This window comes from Marmota marmota, unplaced genomic scaffold (genome assembly GCF_001458135.2).
Source record: "Marmota marmota marmota unplaced genomic scaffold, marMar, whole genome shotgun sequence".
Taxonomy (NCBI): Eukaryota; Metazoa; Chordata; class Mammalia; order Rodentia; family Sciuridae; genus Marmota; species Marmota marmota.
In genome coordinates, this window is record NW_025999960.1 from 11,525,167 (window position 1) to 11,546,123 (window position 20,957).

General features: G+C 36.6%; 1 long non-coding RNA gene across 1 annotated transcript in view; it reads left to right on the forward strand.

The window, feature by feature from the left end:
• Positions 1 to 16,360, forward strand: part of LOC125616644 — a 22,591-nt gene extending 6,231 nt beyond the window's left edge. Inside the window, exons 3-4 of the long non-coding RNA XR_007347374.1 lie at positions 625 to 631; positions 16,343 to 16,360. This is a non-coding gene — a long non-coding RNA (uncharacterized LOC125616644). The remainder of the gene's footprint in view (positions 1 to 624; positions 632 to 16,342) is intronic.
• Positions 16,361 to 20,957: the final 4,597 nt, after the last annotated feature.

The window sequence follows — 20,957 nt, forward strand, 5'->3', positions numbered from 1 at the left end:
GAATGCCTAAGAATACGTAAAAAAGGAGAAGATGAAGATTGTCCCATCACCCTGTAATATAAAGAAAAATAACTTACCCTTCCTGACAATCCAACAGGGTCCCTGTTCGGGCGCCAATTGTGAACGTCTAGAGCGTTCGGGTCCCTGGGTAAGGGTCACGAAATAACCAGGACACAGGGGATGCAGAGCCAAGGCAGCAATTGCTACTGCATGCTGAGGTTTATTTGCAAGTTCCTTTTATACACTTCTTCTAACAAAGCAAGCAATTCTTTAATATCACGTTGCCCACATTGCCCAAATATCATGCCTCAGCGGATACACAGAGCTAGATTCAGATTGTTCCTGTTTGTTTGATAAGTACCCTCCTAAAGTTCTTTGTAGACATTATCTACTCCTCTGAGGATGCATTTGTTTCTTCAGAATGTACTGTTCCCAGGATAAGTATGCAGGAAGCTTCTTCCTCTTGGCCAAACCATGCAGAACTTGTGCCTTGCGATAAGGGGAAGAGAACGTTTCCTCCTCCTAGCTGAGGTTTGCCTCAGCTGACCTAAATCACAGCCACAGCTCTTACAAAAAGTCAGGCCTGAGGGAGCTAAACTCTGCACACTTAAACCCCAACAACAGACATCTGGTTTGATTTCATAATTTGGCTATTGTGAATTGTGCTGTTATAAATATTGTAATGGCTGTATTACTATAGTATGCTGATTTTAGTTCTTTTGGATAATTACTGAGGAATAGGACAGCTGGACTGCATATGGTTCCATTACTAGTCTTTTGAGGTATCTCCACACTGCTTTCCAAAGTGGTTCTACTAATTTGCTGTTCCACCAACAATGTATGAGTGTACATTTTTCTCCACATCCTCCCCACATTTATTATTATTTGTATTCTTGATAATTGCCATCCTGACTGGAATGAGATGAAATCTTAATTTAGTTTTGATGTGCCTTTCCCTGATTTCTAGAGATATTGAATATTTTTTTCATAAACTTGTTGGCCATTTGTGTTTCTTCTTTTAATAAACTTCTGTTTAGTTTTGGACCATTTTTTGATTGGGTTATTTTTTTTATTTTTTGGAATGAAGTTTTTTGAGTTCTTTATATATTCTAGTTATAACCACGAGTCAGAGGAGTAGCTGGCAAAGATTTTCTCCCATTCCATATGCTCCCTCTTCACTTCCTGAATCATTTTCTTTGCTGTGGAGAAGTTTTTATATTGATGACAACCCATTTGTTGATTCTTGTTTTTATTTCTCGAGCATTAGGGGTCTTGTTGAGGATGTCAGTTCCTGCACCTATATAATGGAGTTTTGACCCTATGTTTTCTTCTAGCAGGTGGAAGAATTCTGGTCTAATTCTATGTCTTTGATCCATTTTGATGTGACTTTTGTGCAGAGTGAAAAATAGAGATCTAATTCATTCTTCTCCATATAGATACCCAGTTTTCACAGAATCATTTATTTAAAAGGCTGTCTTTTCTTCAACATATATTTTGACTCCTTTGTCCAGTATCACATGACTTTAAGTATGTGGCTTTGTCTCTGGTTTTCCATTCTATTCCATTGGACTTCATGTGTATTTTGATGCCAGTTCCATGCTGTTTTTGTTACTATAACTTTGTAGTAGAATTTGAGATTGAGTATTATGATACCTCCTGCATCAAAATTCTTATTCAGAGTTTCTTTAGCTATTCTGGTTCTCTTATTCTTTCAAATGAATGTAAGTATTCTTTTTTTTTCTAGTTCAATGAAGAATGCCATTGTTATTTTGATGAGGATTCCATTGAATCTGTATATTGTTTTTTGTAGCATGGCCATTTTGACAACATTAATTCTGCCTATCTAAGAATATTGGAGATATTTCCATCTTCTGAGGTCTTCTTCAATTTCTTTCTTTAGTATTTTATAGTTTTAATTGTAGAGATCTTTCACTGCTTTCATTAGATTAATTGCCAGGGTTTTTGTTGTTGTTGTTGTTTTGTGGTTTTATTTTAATATTGTGAAGGGGATGGTTTTCCTTATTTCTTTCTCAATATAGAAAAGCTATTGATTTATGAGTGTTTATCTTGCATCCTGCTACTTTGCTAAATTTATTTATCAGTTCTAGGAATCTTCGAGTGGACTTTTTTGGGTCTCCTAGGTATAGGATCATGTTATCAGCAAACAGTTAATGTTTGACTTCTTCTTTTCCTGTTTGTATCCCTTTAATTTCCTTCTCTTTCCTGATTTCTCTGTCTAGAGTTTTAAGAACGATATTGAATAGAAGTTGTAAGAGTAGACTTCCTTGTCATGGTCCTGATTTTAGAGGAAAAAAACGTTTTTCTCCATTCAATATGACATTGGCTTTGGGCTTGTATATAGCCTTATAATGTTGAGGTAAGTTCCTTCTATCTTAGCTTATCCAGAGTTTTTACTATGAATGGTTGCTGTATTTTAACAGAGGCCTTTTCTGTGTCAATTGAGATGATCATATGGTTTTTGTTATTAATTCTATTTATGTAGAATTACATAATTCTAATTATGTAGAATTACAATAAATGTATTTTTGTAGCAAACAATATACAGATTATTGATTTTTGTATGCTGCACCACGCATCCTTGGGATGAAGCCCACCTGATCATGGTGTATTATCTTCTTAATATTTTTTGAATATGAATTGCTAATATTTTAATAAGGATTTTTGCATCTATGTTCATCAGGGAAATTGGTCTATACTTTTATTTTCTAGATATGTTTTTTCTGGTTTTGGTGTAAGATTATACTGGCTTTGTAGAATATATTTGGGAGTGCTTCTTCCCTTTCAATTTCATGGAATAATTTGAGAAAGACTGGTGTTAGTTTTTGTTTCTGGTAGAAAACTGAGAATCCATCTTGTCCTGGGATTCTCTTTTTGGTAAGCTTTTAATTGCTGTTTCAATTTCATTACTTGATATTGGTCTGTATAGGTTTTCTATACCTTTCTGACTCAATTTGGGCAATATGTGTGTAGGAATTTTTCAATGTCTTTTAGATTTTTTAGTTCATTGGAGTATAAATTTTCAAAATAATTTCCAGTGATCCTATTCATTTCAGAAGTGTCTGTGGTGATTTTTCATTTTTCATCTCTAATTTTGTTTATTTGGGTCTTCTCTCTTTTTTTTTTTTTTTTTTTGGTTAGTTTGACTAGGGGTTTATCAATATTATTTATCTCTTTTTGTTGCATCGATCCTGTGTATCTTTTTTCTCAAAATAATTAATTTTGGCCCTAATTTTTTTATTATTTCCTGCCTTCTAATGATTTGTGGTATTAGTTTGTTCTTTTTTTCTAAGATTTTCAGGTGAAGTATAAGCTTATTTATTTGGGATCTTTTAATTATTTTGATGTAGGCACTCAATGTAATAAATTTTCCTGTTAGTACTGCTTTCAAACTGTCCCAAAGATTTGGTACATTGTATCATTGTTTTCTTTCTAAGAATTTCTTGATTTTTTTGATCTAGTCTTCTTTAAAAGAGTGTGGTTTAATCTTCATGTGTTTGTGTGGTTTCTATTATTTTTATTGCTGTTGATTTCTAGTTTCATTCCATTGTGGTCTGATAGGATGCGTGGAATTACATCTCTATTTGTATTTGCTAAGACTTACATTGTGACCTAGAATACAGTCTATTTTAGAAAATGTTCCATGAGCTGCTGAGAAGGTAAATCCAGCTGTTTGAGGGTGAAATATTTTGTGGATATCTATTAGGTTTATTTGATTTGTAGTATTATTTAGGTTAGATATATCTTTATTGGTTTTATGCTTTGATGCCTTGTCTATTCATGAAGCAGGTGTATTGAAGTTACTCAGTATTATTGTACTAGGATCTATCTGGGATTTAATGTAAAGGAGTAATCTTTAAACTGGACTCTGATGCACTGACATTAGGGGCATCTATATTTACTATTATTATAGCTTCTTGGATTGTTCCATTTACCAGGATGTAATGGACTTCTTTGTCTCTTTTGATTAATTTTTGCTTGAAATCAAGTTTGTCAGATATGAGAATAGCTATTTGGCTTGCTTACAAACTCTGTGAGGAATATTTTTTTCCATCCTTTCACTTTGGCCTGTGAATGTCTTTGCCTGTAATAGTCTCTTGCAGATATCATGTAGTTAACTTTTGTTCTTGATCCATTCTGCTAACCTATGTCTTTTATATGGTGTTATTATGGATATGAATATGTGGTTTACTGGATTTTGATTTTTGTTATGTTTAATTCTGTCTTGATTCTCATTTAAAGGATTAGTCTTCTGTTGAACTTCATCTATTTGAGAAATTTGGGGTTTATTTTTTAGTTCCTTTGTGTGCAGTGTATCTCTGAGAATCTGTTGTAGTGCTAGATTGGTTGTCATGAATTCTTTTAGTGTATCTTTGTCACAGGAAATTTTATATCCTTATCAAATATGGAGAAAAGCTTTGCTGGGCATAGCAATCTTGGTTGGCAATTGTTTTGTTTTAGAACTTGGAATATCTCATTCCAGGACCTATTTGCTTTCAGTGTTTGAGTTTAGAAATCAGAAGTGAGTTTTATTGGTTTGCCTCTAAATGTAACCTATTATTTCTTTCTAGCAGCTTTTAATATTCTTTACTTGTTTGATTATGATGTGTCTTAGAGAACTTCTTTTCTGCTTAGGTCTACAATGGGTGCCATATCCATCCTGTATGCGAATGTCTATCTCTTTTCTGATATGGGGGAAATTTTTTGTGACTATATAATTGAAAATGTTCTTAATATCTTTAGCTCGTATCTCCATGTTCTTTTCTATCTGAATGACTTTCAGGTTTGGTCTCTTGATGTTTCCCCCCAGTTTTTGTATATTCTGCTCATGTTCTATTTTTTTTTCCTTTATTGCATTCTGTGTACACAAATTCACGGAACCTGTTTTCAAGGCCTGAAGTTCAGTCTTCAAGAAATGAAGTTTTATTTTCTACAAAATCGAATCTGTCAGTGATATTTTTTAGTGAATTTTTTATTTGATTTATTGTGTCTTTCATTTTCTGGAGTTCTCATTGGTTTCTTTTTAATATTTCTATTTTTTCATTGAAATGGTCTTTCATCTCCTGTATTTGGTCTCATAATGCATTCCTTAGATCTCCTTTTAGTTCATCGAACATTTATTGATCAGCTTTTTATGATTTTTATTTGGGATTTCAGCCTTTTTCTTATCTGTATGATCCTTTATTGGGGGATTTTGAAATGTGGGGAAAGATGTATTTCCCTGTTTGCTCATGTTTTCAGAGCATCATTTGAGATGGATTCTACTTCCTCTTTCATATGTGTATCCTTACATGGGTCATTCTTTTTTATTCTAAGATTTATTTCTGGTTTTGATATGTGAGTAGATGTTGAAGGGTTGGACCTGAAGTTTCCCTCTGGCTGTTCCTCCTTGGGTATTTCGCTCCCCAATTCTGAGTTTAAGTAATATTTAGACTCATGTGGGTCTAGATCATGTGTGGGGTGAGATTCACTGTTATTTAGCTGAGTTGTGAGCATTTCTTGGCAGCAGGATCTCTACTCTGTCATCTTGAACTATGCCAATCTCTTTCCAACCAGGGACAGCCAGGACTTGCACTAAAATCAGCCACAGACATATAGTTTTGACATAAATTTCCAGTGTCTATTTTGACATCTATAATACCAAGCATCACCTATATAGAAATGGTGTGGTCAACATTTAAAATTAGCAACAGCAATATAAAACTGTGGACTAGATCAGGATTCTACATCAGGTGTCTACTATTTCATTCACTGTATTAATAAACACAATGACATGAATGGGGTATGAATTATATAAACTCTGTTATTCTATTATTCAGTGGGATTACAATTTCTTAAGCACAGAGAAAGTATGGTGGGAATGTAAAAATTTGCAATATTTACGAAAAAGTGATCAAAGGAGAGGCAGGTGGTAGTTAGCAGATATTGGCTGTGAAACGAAGGAATACAGATTTATAGGAAGTAATAAAATAAAGAAAGAGAGAATGTGGGAACAGAAAAATTTGGTTGCTAATGGGGGAAGAGAGTGATAAAGGGAAGACAAGAGGGACTAGAGCAGATATGGACAAACCATCAAGTGTAAGATCAAAACAGGTCAAATCCATGTATAATTGAACCCCACTTGAGGTAAAATAAGATTAAATAATAAACAGGTGCAAAATAAAGCAATTAATGTCAAAGTAAAATAATGTAAGTATGCTTTTCAAAAATCCATCCATGTGGTGAGTATATACACATGCACACATACTCCCCCCTTCCCACACACAAAATTATACATACTGGGAAAAAAGTAAAAAGTAACACAATATGATGCAATGATGTTTGAAAAAAAAACTTAAAATAACTAAAATTTTTAAAAGAATAAAAATGATAGATCAAAAATGTAGGTATAAAGAACAGAAAAAGAAATGAGAAAAAAGTAAAGAATAAAAAATGAAAAATAAAGGACTTATTTCTGATGAGATGATCAAAACTGTTGGCAAAGATGGAGTTCATTCTTGGTATTTGTTTTTGGCTTTGTAAGCCAGGATAAAGAATTGGGAATTAATGGGGCTTGGGTTGTGGCTCAGTGGTAGAGCGTTCGCTTAGCATGCACAAGGCATTGGGTTCGATCCTCAGCACCACATAAAGGTAAAATAAAGATATTGTGTCCACCTAAAACAAAAAAATAAATATATAAAAAAAGAATTGGGAATTATTAAGCTCAACACCTTTGTACACCTTTGTGTTCCTCTCTTAGCTTCCAGCCTACATGAGTAGGAGGCATCACTGGTTGTAGTAGATCTCATCTTCCAGTCTCCCAGTATACAGTTAGGTAGCATAATTGGGTATTAACACAAACTGTGTGTTCTGTAAGTGGAGGTATTACGGAGTCTAAATTGAAGATCCCAGAAATTGTGGTTTAGTCTAGATTCAACTTTTGAACTCGTGGGTGTGTGTTTGAAAATTGCTCAACACCCCCTTTTGGAGGGAATACCTGCAAGATGTCTGGAACTCTGGAGTTCTGGTAAAATTTTAGGATATAGGGACCAACCCTCCATAGATTTCACCCTCACTACTAGAAAATATATGGTATCTGCCCTGGAGTGTAGGTGCTCCTGTATGTCTGCTGAATCACCAGCAACAGTGGGAGCTTTCTCTCTCGGGATCCAGAGCCTGAATGGTCCAGGCAAACTTTTCTTTGCCCCTATTTCAATCTCTGGTTCATGTGCCTTCTGGAAGTTTAGCTGCATGTTTTCCCAATCTCCTGTCTCCAGGCTGCAGGAGCACTGGGGTAGGGAGTGGGGGCTTTTGCAGGCAGTGAGAATGTGGAGGGGTAGTGGGGACCACACAACTGTGTGCTTCAGAACCACTGTGGAAAGCAGTCACTGTCCCTGGTAAGGCTATTACAATGGGTGGCGGCCTTCTCTTGTAGGAAGAGCTTGTGCAGGTAGCCCCACAGATATTTTCCCTGCGCAGACTGCTTCCCCTCCTGGGGGAGTTATTTTTGGATTTGCTTTCACTGATATGCTCTCCCTACTGACTCTCTGACTGTTAAATTTAGCCTTCCTCTCTAAGCCACAGGATACCCCAAGTCAATTCTTTATTTTTAAATTTCTTTATCTGCAGGCCATGCAGCTCTGTTTGTCTGTGCTGCCTCTCCCCTTTGCTACAGCTGCCAACAGCCACACTGAAGCCCAAGCTGGTGCTTCTCTAATGAATTATATGTTTGCATTTCTGACTTTTGTAACTCTATAGATTTATTTATTTTATTTTTATTTTTATTTTTTTTTTACAGTTCACTATTAAGTTTCAGTGAGATTCCTCCAGTTACCCACCCAGGCCAGTGTTGAGGAGCTGCTGGGATGTGCACTCTTCCCCTAGTCTGCCATCTTCCTCTCTCTGGAATGAAGAAACTTTGAGAGTGATTGATATTTTCATTAATTGTTGTTATGTTTTCATAGGTATATAAAATGCAAAAACTTATACAATTTAAATTTGTATATTCTATCATATTTATGTCAGTCATCTTCAATAAAACTGTTAAATTGTTTTTTAAAAAATTAAACTATAGGCAATGGACAACTGTAGATCCTGGATTATCTAGCTGCATATACATATGTAATACCAGGTCTTTTATATAACACCCCCCACAGAAAACTCCTTAACTGTAGCCCAAACTCTGAGGCATCCAAAAAACCATGGTAACTTCAAATATTATTAGATGACTGGGTGGCAAAGAAGGAGAGTCTAGCAATTAAAATATGAAATAAATATTGTGGGAAGGCAGTTCTCAGAGAAAGGTTATGAATGGTTCTACTGGATTTGAAGTAGAGGTGCAGAAAGCTTTTAAAGTCTTTTAAGCATAAAATAGGAATGACTTAAGTTCTATCTTCAAAACTGAACTTACCAATAAAATATTTCTATTAAGGAATAATGACACATAAATAAGAAAAGTAGAATCAGATTATAAGTCTTGAGTACCATATCTAGGAATTTTGTTAAATTCTGTATGAATTCCATTCATCTTAAATCAAGGGAATGCTATCAAAATTTTATGCAGAGGGGTAACAAAATGAAATCATGAACTCTTGAGTCAAACAGTCCTGGTTTAAATTCAGGATCTGCAATTTTATAGTCATGGAATTTAGGAGAACTTTCTTTGGGTGTCTCACCTATTAAACTTTTACAATAATATCAACTTTTCAGGGTTGATGTATGGGTCAGAAAATATGTAAGCTTCTGGCAAAGTGTCTAGTACTAAATAAAGCTCAATATGTAATAGCATCATGATTATTTTAGGAAGACTAAAACATCACTGTCATGGGTTGGGGATGGAACAGATGAGAGAGAAACAAACTGGGATGCACAAAATTAGTACTGAGTGAATGTTGCCAGCTGCTTAGCTATCAAGTGCAGTAAACTGTTGCTCTTTTTTCCAGGAAGATGCAAGGATATTCCACTGGCTACCGAGCTACAAAGACTTGTTCTTTGACTATATGGAAACATTCTTCAACATCCTTGTAGAGATTATTTAGTCCTATGAAAACCATAATATATTTGTTTAAGTCCTTGGACCTGTATAGCAACAGTTCTCTAAGTTTCTCTCTCTCTCTCTCTCTCTCTCTCTCTCTCTCTCTCTCTCTCACACACACACACACACACACACACACACACACACAAGTATAACATACATGAAGCCAACTCTCTCTCTCAACACACAAGTATAACAGACATGAAGCCAAACCCACAAATGAAAATTAACAAATTTGTTTTTCCCAATGCTTATTCTGCTGTGCATAGCATAAGGCAATAGTTTTATGCAACCATGACCCAACTCCCAATGCTGTCTTCCTCTGTTATTTCATCTCTGTCTCATTAATTTATTAATATAGTGCCCAGTACAATTCCTCACCAAGCTTTGTGCCTGTCTCTATAATAATCATGACTTTGATTCTATAATTTCTGAAATTTCCCTATAGGGTTTCTGATTTATTAGATATTATTTGCCTCTCCACCCTGAAAGAAAACACTCTATGATTCAAGACCTGAAGGCCATAAACTGTTTCTAATAAACATAGTTTCTACTATTTCCATCAAGCTTCTAATATATCTGACATGCTGAATGTCCCTTGGAAAATATTATATAATAGCCTCAAAACCCCAAATACCAGCATTCTATTTATTTTGAACAATGTCTTATTGGTCCATTACAATTAGACACAATAGTGGGGTTTATTATGATATTTGTTATGATACATGCACAAAACATAATTTGGTTAATTTCATTCCTCAATACCTCCCTTTTCTCTCCCTTCCTTTCTCCCCCTGGGCCCTTCCTCTGCTCTGCTGATCTCCCTTCTGTTTTCATGAGATCACTTCCCCCTCTTTTTCTCTTATTATGGTTTGGACTTTTAATGCCTCCCCAAAAAGCTCATGTCTTAGGCAATTCAGAAATATTCAGAGGTAAAATTATTAGATTATGAGAAATGTAACTTTATCAGTGCATTAATCAACTTGCTGGATTTATCATTTGTTTTTTTAATTTTAGAAAAGGATAGTTTATTGGTCAGCTGATTCAAAGAGAAGAAAGAATCACTTCTCATGAAGAAGATACCCAGTGTGCTGAACAGGAATCAACACCAAAATAGAATTATAGATTTGAATTCCACTAGCAAATCACCTTCAAAGACTTTGAGTTTTTTTTTTAAATATACTATGTTTATTCTTTGCAACCATACCTTTTCTTTTTTAGCCCTTTTTGATATTGTGTTTTTAAATACATGACAGCAGAATGCATTACAGTTCTTATTACACATATAGAGTACAATTTTTATATCTTTGTATATAGAGTGTGTTCACACCAATTCACGCCTTTATACATGTACTTTGTGGGGTTTTTTTGCATTACAATTCTTATTACATATACATGCCACAATTTTTCATATCTGTTTATGTAGAAAGTATGTTGACATCCAATTCAAGTCTTCATACATGTACTTTGAAAAATGATATCCATCATATTCCACCGCTCTTGCTAATCCCTTGTGGATTTATAATTTGAATGGACTACTGGTGGTAACACCATGGGCAGACAGGGAATGGCTGGAGGAAGTAGGTCACTGAGGAGTGGTCTTCAGCTACATCTTATCCCTGGTTCTTCTCTCACTTTCTCAGATCCCTGTCTGCCATGAGCTAAGCAGTTTTTATCTGTCATACCCTTATTAAATGATGTTCTACCTCATTGTGGACTCAGAGCAATGGAGTCAGCTGACTATGGACTAAACCTCTGAAACTATGAGCCAAAGTAAACTTCCTTCTCTAAATTGTTCTCATCAAGTATTTCGTTCATAACAAAGAAAAGCTGAGTAACACATCTCCCCAGCTTCCACATGTGAGAGAAAGCATCTGACTTTTTTTGCATCTGGTTTATTTCACTTAGAAAGATATTCTCCAGTTTCATCCATTTTCCTACAAATGACATAATTCATTCATTTTATGACTGAGTAAAGTAAAACTTCATTGTGCATTTATAGCACATTTTCTTTATCCATTCATCAGCTGATGGACGCCTAGTTTGGTTCTATAACATGGACTGGTGAATTGCACTGCCAGAAACATTAGTACAGACTTCTATTTAAAAGCAAAATTCTACCACTATGTTCTGCATCACTTGGAAATTTTTGAGGTGGTTGAAATATTAAATAACTAAGATAGTTGTCTAAGCTATATGAATATCATGTATTTTCATATTTTTGTCCAAGTTTTTGTAGTTGTTTAAATTTTAAAGTCCTGGACTCTATAACTTAGTATTTTGTGACCAAAGTAGAGTAATTAATGGAAATTATTGTCATGATCAATTCTATTAGGACTTTTTCAATGGCTGGTGATAAAACCCCATCTCAAACCAGCTTGAGCAAAATAAAGACTTCATTAGCTTAAGTAAATGAAAAATTCATGGGTTTCAAGCTTTGGGAAAAGGAGGATCTATGCCCATAAATGGTTCTCACTATCCCTTTCTTGGACAATTAACTCTTCTAGACATTAAGAATAGTTTCTGCCTGCAATACCCATATCATGTTATCATAGTAACCTTTCCAAAAGAAAGTAGCTTCACTATTAGTTCCGGAAGACAATTATGAGACAACTCTTCCCGAACTTAACACTAGGGCCATGTGACTGGGATGCTCTAATTAGTCAGATCTGGGACATGTGTCCTCTGCATCTGGGAGATGTAAAATTAAAATGTAATACCTACTTCAGTGGGTACTGGATAATTAAATGAGCCTATCACAGTATCTGGAACATAGTAGATATTCAACAAGTGAAGAGTCTGTCATTAGTATTAGTGCTCATATATTTCCTGTGCAGAAATAAACCTTCTTCCCATTATTCCCTTGACAAATCTTTCAATACTTTCTTTTTTTCTACTGATGGATCCCCAGGTCCCAGAACTGTGCCTGCAATAAAATAAAAAGCTCAATGGGTATGTATAGAAGAAGTGGTCTGCCTTATGTTATACCCCAAATTGTTGACTCATTGAGGAGATGGACTTTGATTAATTCATTTCTTATTACCCCAAGTTCCTAGTTCATAGCCTAGAACTTGTTGAACATACTTGAAGTGCTTGTTGAGTGAATGGCTGAATGGATTAAAACCCAAATGATTGCCTCAGTATTCCATTTTCACTTCTTAAGCACTAATATATTCATTAATGAACATATTGATGCCAATAATAATTATAATATCTAGGGTTTAAGTTCCATAAGAAGAAGGGGGAAAACAGGGTACAAATAACTGGGCATGGTGGTCCATGCCCTTAGCCTAAGCTATTGGGGAGGCTGCAGCAGGAAGATCACAAGTTCAAGGCTAGCCTAGGCAACATGTGCAATGCTGTCTCAAAATAAAAAGGGATGGTGGGGTAGCTCAGTGGTAGAGCACCTGTGTAGCATGCTGGCTTCCATCCCCAGCATCATAAGAAAAAAGAAAAGAGTACCAATAACACACCATCATGTTCAATCAAAAACACATGCAAACCAAAGTTAAAAGCATAAGGAATGACATTTATTGTTCAATGGCAGTAAAATATAAAGATTGCTCAATGAATCAGATTGCATTTGTCTTAAAGCTGTCTTCCTTTCAATCTCAGAACAATAAATAGCAAATAGCATGCATTTAAGGAAACATTTCTGAAGTCAGAGCACATATTGAGTGATGAATAAAATGTGCCTGTTAACATACACAGCACTGACATCATCAGTTCCTTAATGAGTCCCCAGACCACAGAAGAAAGTTTTATAAATTCCAAATTAGTGATATTCTCATGAATATTATTAGTACACTTGTTCACCTAAGAACTTTACACCATATCCTGAAATTCAGAACTGCTTTAATGAGGCAACAGTTACAATTTTGCTTTATTAGCAATTTAATAGAACAAAGATCCATTTAACCATCACTTAAAGTCATTTCTCAAGCATTTGCATATTGAATAAGCATGATAAAATAAGGAAGAGATTACATGTTTTCACCAAATCCTGATGGAATTGTGTATGTGAACATAGCTTGAACCCATGTTAGTAAATTTCCTAATGGAAAAATATGACCTCCTACCATTAAAAATTAAATAGCCCTTTGAGACTTACTAAAAAAGAAGTCTTATCCAACTTTGCTAACATCAAATGGCCCATTCAAAATAACATCTTGATGTATTAGTATATGAATGAAAAGCATCTGTTCTCATGTTTGGCTTAAACATACATTAATTTGAAAATGAAGTGGAAAGGTGTTTTAAAGATGTGTACTTTGTTTCAAAGAATCTAAACCATTAAACACATTTTGATACTCTTCTAAAATTTAATTTGTTGTTTTAAATACAACTAAAAGAAATCTTTCTTTCTAAGGCTAGATACAACCTTTCAGCGGGGAGTTTTGACCTGAGACCAACTGACTCAAAGTGGATCTATAAATAGGCCTCAGGAAGTCCCTGAAATCCCTGAAACTGCCAACGTTTTAGGTGTCTTGCAGACATGCCTTTATCTAGAGGAGCATTTCTTAACCTTAGAACTACTGAAATTTTGGACCAGATAATTCCTTGTTTCCGGGCAGGGGGTACTATCCAGTAAGTTGTAGAATGTTTAGCATCATCCTCAGCTTCTACCCACTAGAAGTCACTATGAGTCATTACCAGGGAACTTGCATGCTCTAATTAATCAGACCTGGGCATATGCCCTCTTCTGCATCTCTCAAACAGAAAAGAACACATGTTTCAATACAGCCCCAATTGTAACTTTCAAAAATATCTCCAGACATTACAAATATCTCCAGGGAACCACTGATCTAGAAAGAGGGTCCATAGTGTTTATAGGATTTCTACACAGGTCAAGAGTGAGTGCTTCTGAGTATAAACAAGATACCTAATCATCAATCTACTGGGCCTCAGAATTAAGTGTACCTGTCTGGCTATGGGTATTTTCCCAGGTTTTATCCTAAAATAAAATGCATTGCTAATACTCTCACATCAGGAAGAGAGATGGGTTCCTCCCATCCCACTTTTCCCCTTGAGAAGTGTATCACCTAAAGATTAGTTTCCTTGTCTCAGATCTCTCAGTTGCCAAATGGCTTCAGAAAGTCTAAGGACTATGTTTAGAGGAGAAGAGTTTTAGTTGGGCACAATGATGCACACCTGAAATCCCAGAAACCCCAGAGGCTAAGGCAGGAGGATCTCAAGTTCATAAGCCAGCCTCAGCAATTGAGTGATTCCCTGTCTCAAAATAAAAAAATAAAAGGTACAGGGGATGTAGCTCAGTGATGAAGTGTCTCTGGGTTCCATTCCCATTACAAGAAAGAGGGAGAGAGAGAAGAAGAAAGAAAAGAAGAAGGAGAAGAAGCCTTATAAATATCCCACATTGGCTGAAGTCAGGGATCCCATTTTTTTCATCTTGGTTTGCTTCCCCATCACCGAACTCAGAGTCTGACTTATCTAATCAACGTGTTATTTGGTTAAGTGATTGTGAAACCCATGGCATCTGTGAGTGTTTATTCTTAATTAAAAGATTCATAGGAACAATGTCGTTATGGAGTAACTGCTTCCCAAAGCCCCGATTTTCTCTACTTACTTTAAACCTATTGCTTCATGGATCCACCCCAGGGAGAACAGAGCCCATTCCATGTCATTAACTTGGATTCTTTAGCAGCAGATTTCCTCTTTGATTGGTGCAGGTTTGGACCTATGTGCAGATCACAGTTATCCCAGAAGCTATGTAATATGCATGGTGTCGTGCCACAGAAACACTTGGAAGTATGTGGTAGCCGTCATGCTCTCCTTCTCTTTCTGACAAACAACAACAAAACTTCTCTCCCTAAAACTGCTACCAACACCCAGTTTATCTGACATTCTTTTCCAAATCTAATTCTGATAGAGATATTTGTAACGTCTGGAGATATTTTTGAGAGTCACAATTGGGGCTGTATTGAAACGTGTTCTTTTCTGTTTGGGAGATGCAGAAGAGGACACATGCCCAGGTACCAAGTACCAATTAGAGCATCCAAGTCCCCTGGTCCTAGTGCTTATAGTTCAGAAGAGTTCTTCTTGGTAATGGCTCATAGTGACTTCTCTTGGGTAGAAACTGAGGATGATGCTAAACATTCTACAACTTATTAAATAGTTCCCCCCTGCCCAGAAACAAGGAATTATCTGGCCCAAGCACCCTTCTCCTACCAACCCCCACACAACTTTCCTGCCTATTCCACGACAAGCTAAACATGTTTTTCCAAATTGTTTAATGGAAAAAAACAAAAGAAAATTACAAAAATAACTTAATGAGGAAAAAGATAAAGTTATGCTCTTACAAAAATCTCACAATTTTCTCACTGGTTTATATTTCTTCACTTTTTAAAAAAATGTTAACTGGAAGCTTTACTGATTTTTTTCTCATTTTTATTTATACAAATGGAACTCACCAGGCATATACCTTTCTTTTTTTTATCCCTGCCATTATGTAGATCTTTGGCTAAATGCTGGACCATTCCTGTTTTTTTTTTTTTATTGGTTGTTCAAAACATTACAAAGCTCTTGACATATCATATTTCATACATTTGATTCAGGTGGGTTTTGAACTCCCAATTTTACCCCAAATACAGATTGCAGAATCACGTCGGTTACACATCTACATTTTTACATAATGCCCTATTAGTAACTCTTGTATTATGCTGCCTTTCCTATCCTCTACTATCTCCCCTCCCCTCCCCTCCCATCTTCTCTCTCTACCCTATCTACTGTAATTCATTTCTCTCCTTGTTTATTTTCCCATTCCCCTCACAACCTCTTATATGTAATTTTGTATAACAATGAGGATCTCCCTCCATTACCATGCGATTTCCCTTTTCTCTCCNGTTTCGAGAACTATATTGAATAGAAGTGGTGATAGAGGGCATCCCTGTCTTGTTCCAGATTTTAGGGGGAATGCCTTCAATTTTTCTCCATTGAGAATGATGGACCATTCCTGTTGAAGAATCACAATCATCTGGAAAATTGCAAAAGTAAATACTCTAGGGTCCCACCCAGATGAAATGACCAAAAAAAACAAAAAAACAAAAAAAAAAAAAAACAAAAAACAAAAAACAATCTGAACATCTTAAATTGCCAAAGAGAGAGGGAGAAAAGTGGTCTTTTCCATAGTCACTCAAGAATCAGGCTGGTAGAGATTCTATCATCTTCAAAATGGAGCTTCCAAGATTGTTTAGAGTGTTACTTTCCACTCTGTAAGAAGAAAGCATACAGAGAAGCATGTGTAGGACATGTAGGGAGGTCAGGCTGGGAAGTGACATATGTTCCACTTGGTAGAACTCAGTCACATGGCATAGAAACTGCAAGGTTGACAGGAAAATGGTGCCTACTTGTATCCCCAAAAGCCAGAGGAGAATATGAACCTTGGTGAACAGCTAGTAGTATATAGGATTTGAGATAGCTCATATTCTTTTTTTTTAGCTTGAAAATTCACCATACTGCACATTTGAGTAGAGTAGACCCCAAGGTCAGGGTACCTTTATATCAGTGGAACAAAACTGATTCAATACAACATCTGATGTTTAGTTAATTGATTATTTTAATTAATGGATTTTTGGAGCACATTAAGGTTCTACAGCAAATGTTGTGGAAATATGGAGTTCCCATACATCCCTGACAGCCCCAAGTTATCCCTATGACTCAGCTGGCATTAGCTTATTTTATTTGTTATCACCAATGAACCAATGGCAGGGCCACCAGAATGGTCTGATATGAAGAAGCCACCATGTGTCTTCATAAGCATGCAAAGGAAGTTATCATGCACCTGCAGCCCTCTTGAAAAGTCAGATTCTTATGCCTCCACCCTCAGCAACAAAATGGATTATTTTCACACCTCCTTTAGGGACTGGAGCAATAGAAGTCTTATAGGGCTGAATATGATTAGGAAAGTCCAGGTAACATTGTTTCACCCCAGTAGCAAAAGGGAAACTAGGGAAGCAAGTTTCCAGTTTCATCCTTACAGAGGCAGGCTCATAGACTAGACATTTCTGTTAAAGAAGTGGTAAGCAAGTATAAAAAAGGGGGAAAAATCACACCACACAGATAACTATACAACACTTAAGAAATAACCCAAAATATATCAGGAATTATGACAAATACAGGACAGTGATTGCCAGACTTGATTAAGCAAAACAGTTCAGCTACATACTGTTTACAAGTGATGTCCTAACGTAAAAGAACATAAAAAATTAAAAGTACAAGTATGGAATATTACCCAATAGAAAGGTTATATAGTAAGGGGACCCCCAGCACAATAGCATCACCAAAGTTAAAGAGGTTTATTGTACAGTAAAAAAAGTCTTGATCCACTGGAAATGTACAATAAATCTAAGCTTACATGAAGCTAATAAAGTAACTTCAAAATACAAGAACCAAAATTTGACAGAACTATACAAGCAACTTAGCAAATCCTCTATTATAGTGAGATTCTTATCATAACTGTCTCAGTAGCTAGATCAAACTAACCCCAAATTAATTAGTGTGGATTTAGCAATACTACTAAGTTTATTCCTGCCGCAGCCCGGCTGCAGCAAAATAACCGGGGGGTGACGAACAACTTGTGTACATTGATACAGCAGGAGTGGGAGCCATTTATTGTAGGACTGGAGGGGTATATATACATTCCACACAGCTTATCTTAATTAACATAAACTAGATACAGCAGTCAACCAATAAGGAATCTCCACACTTAATGGCTCGCTGGCATTACTTCACAAACCACTCCCTCTGGCAAAATGCCAGGCGCCATCTTGACTTGTTTACAAACCCTAACATATTCCAACATATGTATGTCTAAAACTTTGTTCTCTGGTCCCATTTGCTTTACAAGATTTCTAATAAAACTACATGCTATCTCCCAATATCTCCTTTTTTGTACTCTTAAATGTGGTGTAGGTGGGCTTTTATAGCCACAAATCCACTCAAACTATTCTTGTCAAGTTCTACACATTGCTAGATCCCATAGTTATTTCTTGAGTTCCCATCTTGGTATATTATTAGAAGCATGGACCCAGTTGATCACTCTTTCCTCCTTTATTTATTTTCTTCATTGATTTCTGGTACACTTCATTGATTTCTGGTACAAAGTTTATTCTTCACAGTCTCTCACTGGTTCATTGTTTCCTCTTGGACCTCTGAACACTGGAGAGCCTCAGGTCTCAACAACTGGTTCTATTCTCTTCTCTTTCCATATCCATTTCCTTGGCAACTTTATGCAGCCTCAGAACTTAAATGTCATTCATATGCTAATGACTTCCAAAAGTCTGTCTCCAGCCCAGGATCCTCTCCTGAAGTCCAAGTTTATAGATACAATTACCTACTCAACACCTTCACTTGAATAACTCAGTGACATTACAAATTCAGCATGTCCAAATCTTCTAGGCCGGGGATGTAGCTCAGTGGTAGAATACTTGCTTAGTATATATGAGACTCTGAGTTTGATTCTCAGTGAAAGGAAGGAAGGAAGGAATGGAGGGAAGGAAGGGGGGAGAGAGGGAAGGAGGGGGAGAGAGGAAAGGAGGAAGAGAAGAAGAAAGAAAGAAAGGAAGAAAGAAGGGAAAAGAACAGACTTAACTCTCAATGTCTTCTTGTGAAAACCTAACTCACCCACAGACTTCTCTTTCCTTATTAATGATCGTATCCCTCCATGAACTCAGACAGAACCTTGACATCATCCTTGACTTCCCTGTCCCATACCACCTCTATCTCATACCACCACTTTTCTGTCAGGAAATCTGTTTGGCTCTATCTTTAAAATACATTCAGAATTCATCCCCTTCTCTCTGTCACTACCATGGTTAAGGCCATGGTCATCTCCTCTGTGGATTATTATACCATCCTCCTAACTGGGCTTCTTCCTTTCATCCTTGCCTATTAGTCTATTCTAAACACAGTAGCCTCCGTGACCTTTTAAATTGTAAACACATCATGTCATATCTCTGTTCTCTCTTTCTCAGAGTAAATGCCAAAGACCTCATAATGATCTACTCCCTTATTATCTGACCTCATCTCTTCCTACACCCCTTGTTCACACCCCTGAAGTTACACTGCCTCCCTGCTGCCTTTTGTACTGAGTGTACCACACACACTCCCACTGACCAACACCTGAATCTGTTTACCATCTCCCCTCGTAGCCTTGGCACTGGCTATCCCCTCTGCCTTCAATTCTCTTCCCTCTGATATCTACATGACTACAGAGTATGCTGCAATGAAGCCAAAGGTGCCAGAGGTTCTGGGCAGAATTTAAAAACGTAGCCAAAAACCTGAAGGTGATGGAGACAGTATGAAGAGTAAGATGTGCTGAGAGAAAGTCGAGTGAGGAGATGGTGGTGAATGATAAAGTTATGCTCAGAATTAAGTACAGACAGTTTACACAGATCTGCGTAGGATCTACTAGAGAATTTAGACTTCATTATAAAAGCAATGGGAATTATCCCAGTTCCGTGACCTCGTTATCACCAAGGACTTTCCTTCTTCTCTACCCTCTTAGCCATCCATCCTATACTCCATCAACACTAAACCCTGCACTACTTTTAAAATTCTAATTTCAAGACAAGCATTGAGACCCACACATATAATCCCAGCTATGTTGGAGGCTGAGGCAGGAGCATTGGAAGTTCAAGCCAATCTATATCTATATCTATATCTATATCTATATCTATATACTTTTTAAAAAAATTTAAATTCACATCATAGACCACAAACGGGTACTCAATCAAACCCAGAAATTTTACTCTGTTTCTCTAATGGACTCACTTTCCCACACCCTCATTTTCTCTATTTTGTCCTCTAACATTCTCCCCTCACCCCCAAAAAATATCCCTTCCTCAGCCTTCACCTTCACTCTTCATGCTTTAATCAGAAGCCACAAGCAGGGACTCTTCTTCTTGCCCTTTTCCCATAAAGGGCCTGGTACCTACCCTGTTCTCCGCAAGTCCAAGTCTGTGGAGGAAGAGCTCTCTCCTCCCAAGGAAGGGCCCCCACTCCCCCTATGACTCTTTCCCCAGTCCCTCTCGCTATCATGGAACCTGGATCCTGATCTCCCCTCCCTACACTGTCACCATTCCTTCCCAGCTAAATGACCTACCCACTATTATTCTGGTATTCTCCACTAGCTCCCAACTTGAAAAAAGGAAAACGTTTCACTTCTTTGCATAAACTCCTCCAAGTTTTACCCTGTTCCTGTGCTTTCTTTCAGACAAAAACTGCTCCAAACTTTTTCAATATTCAGTTCCACCCTCTGTCTCACGTTTAATCTTTCTTCAACACATTGAAGTCTGGTTTTATTCCCTACCATTCCAGGTAAGACTGTTTGATATGTCAAAGTCATGGTTGTCAAATTCAAAGAACTCTTCTTTGTTTTTATCTTACACCTCAGCCATATTTCAGAGGGTGTTATCCTTCTCGTCATGAAATAATCTCTTGACTATCTTGACACAACAGCATTTCTGCTTTTCCTCTTACCTCACTAACTACTATGATCTTTCTTTATCTTTCTTTCTTTCTTTCTTTCTTTCTCTCTCTCTGTCTCTCTCTCTCTCTCTCTCTCTCTCTCTTTTGCAAACAATTGGTATTATTGAGTCACTCCAGGTTCCTAGTCTCTTTTTTATCTATATTTTTTCCTAGAATGGTCACATCCAATAGTTTAAAACATCACCTGTATTTTGATGACTCCCAAATTGATAGTTCCCCTGTAGGTGTCTCCTCTCAAGCCCAGATACTGATAACCAACTTTGACCAAAATCTTCTTGAATTTCTCACTATCTTGAGTACAAAATCCAATTTCCAATCAAAATCTGTTCACATACCTTCACCATTTTATGAAATGCTTTTGTTGTTCATCTTGTTGCCCAACCTGAAAACCTCAGAATCTTCCTGGTTTCTTCATTTCCTT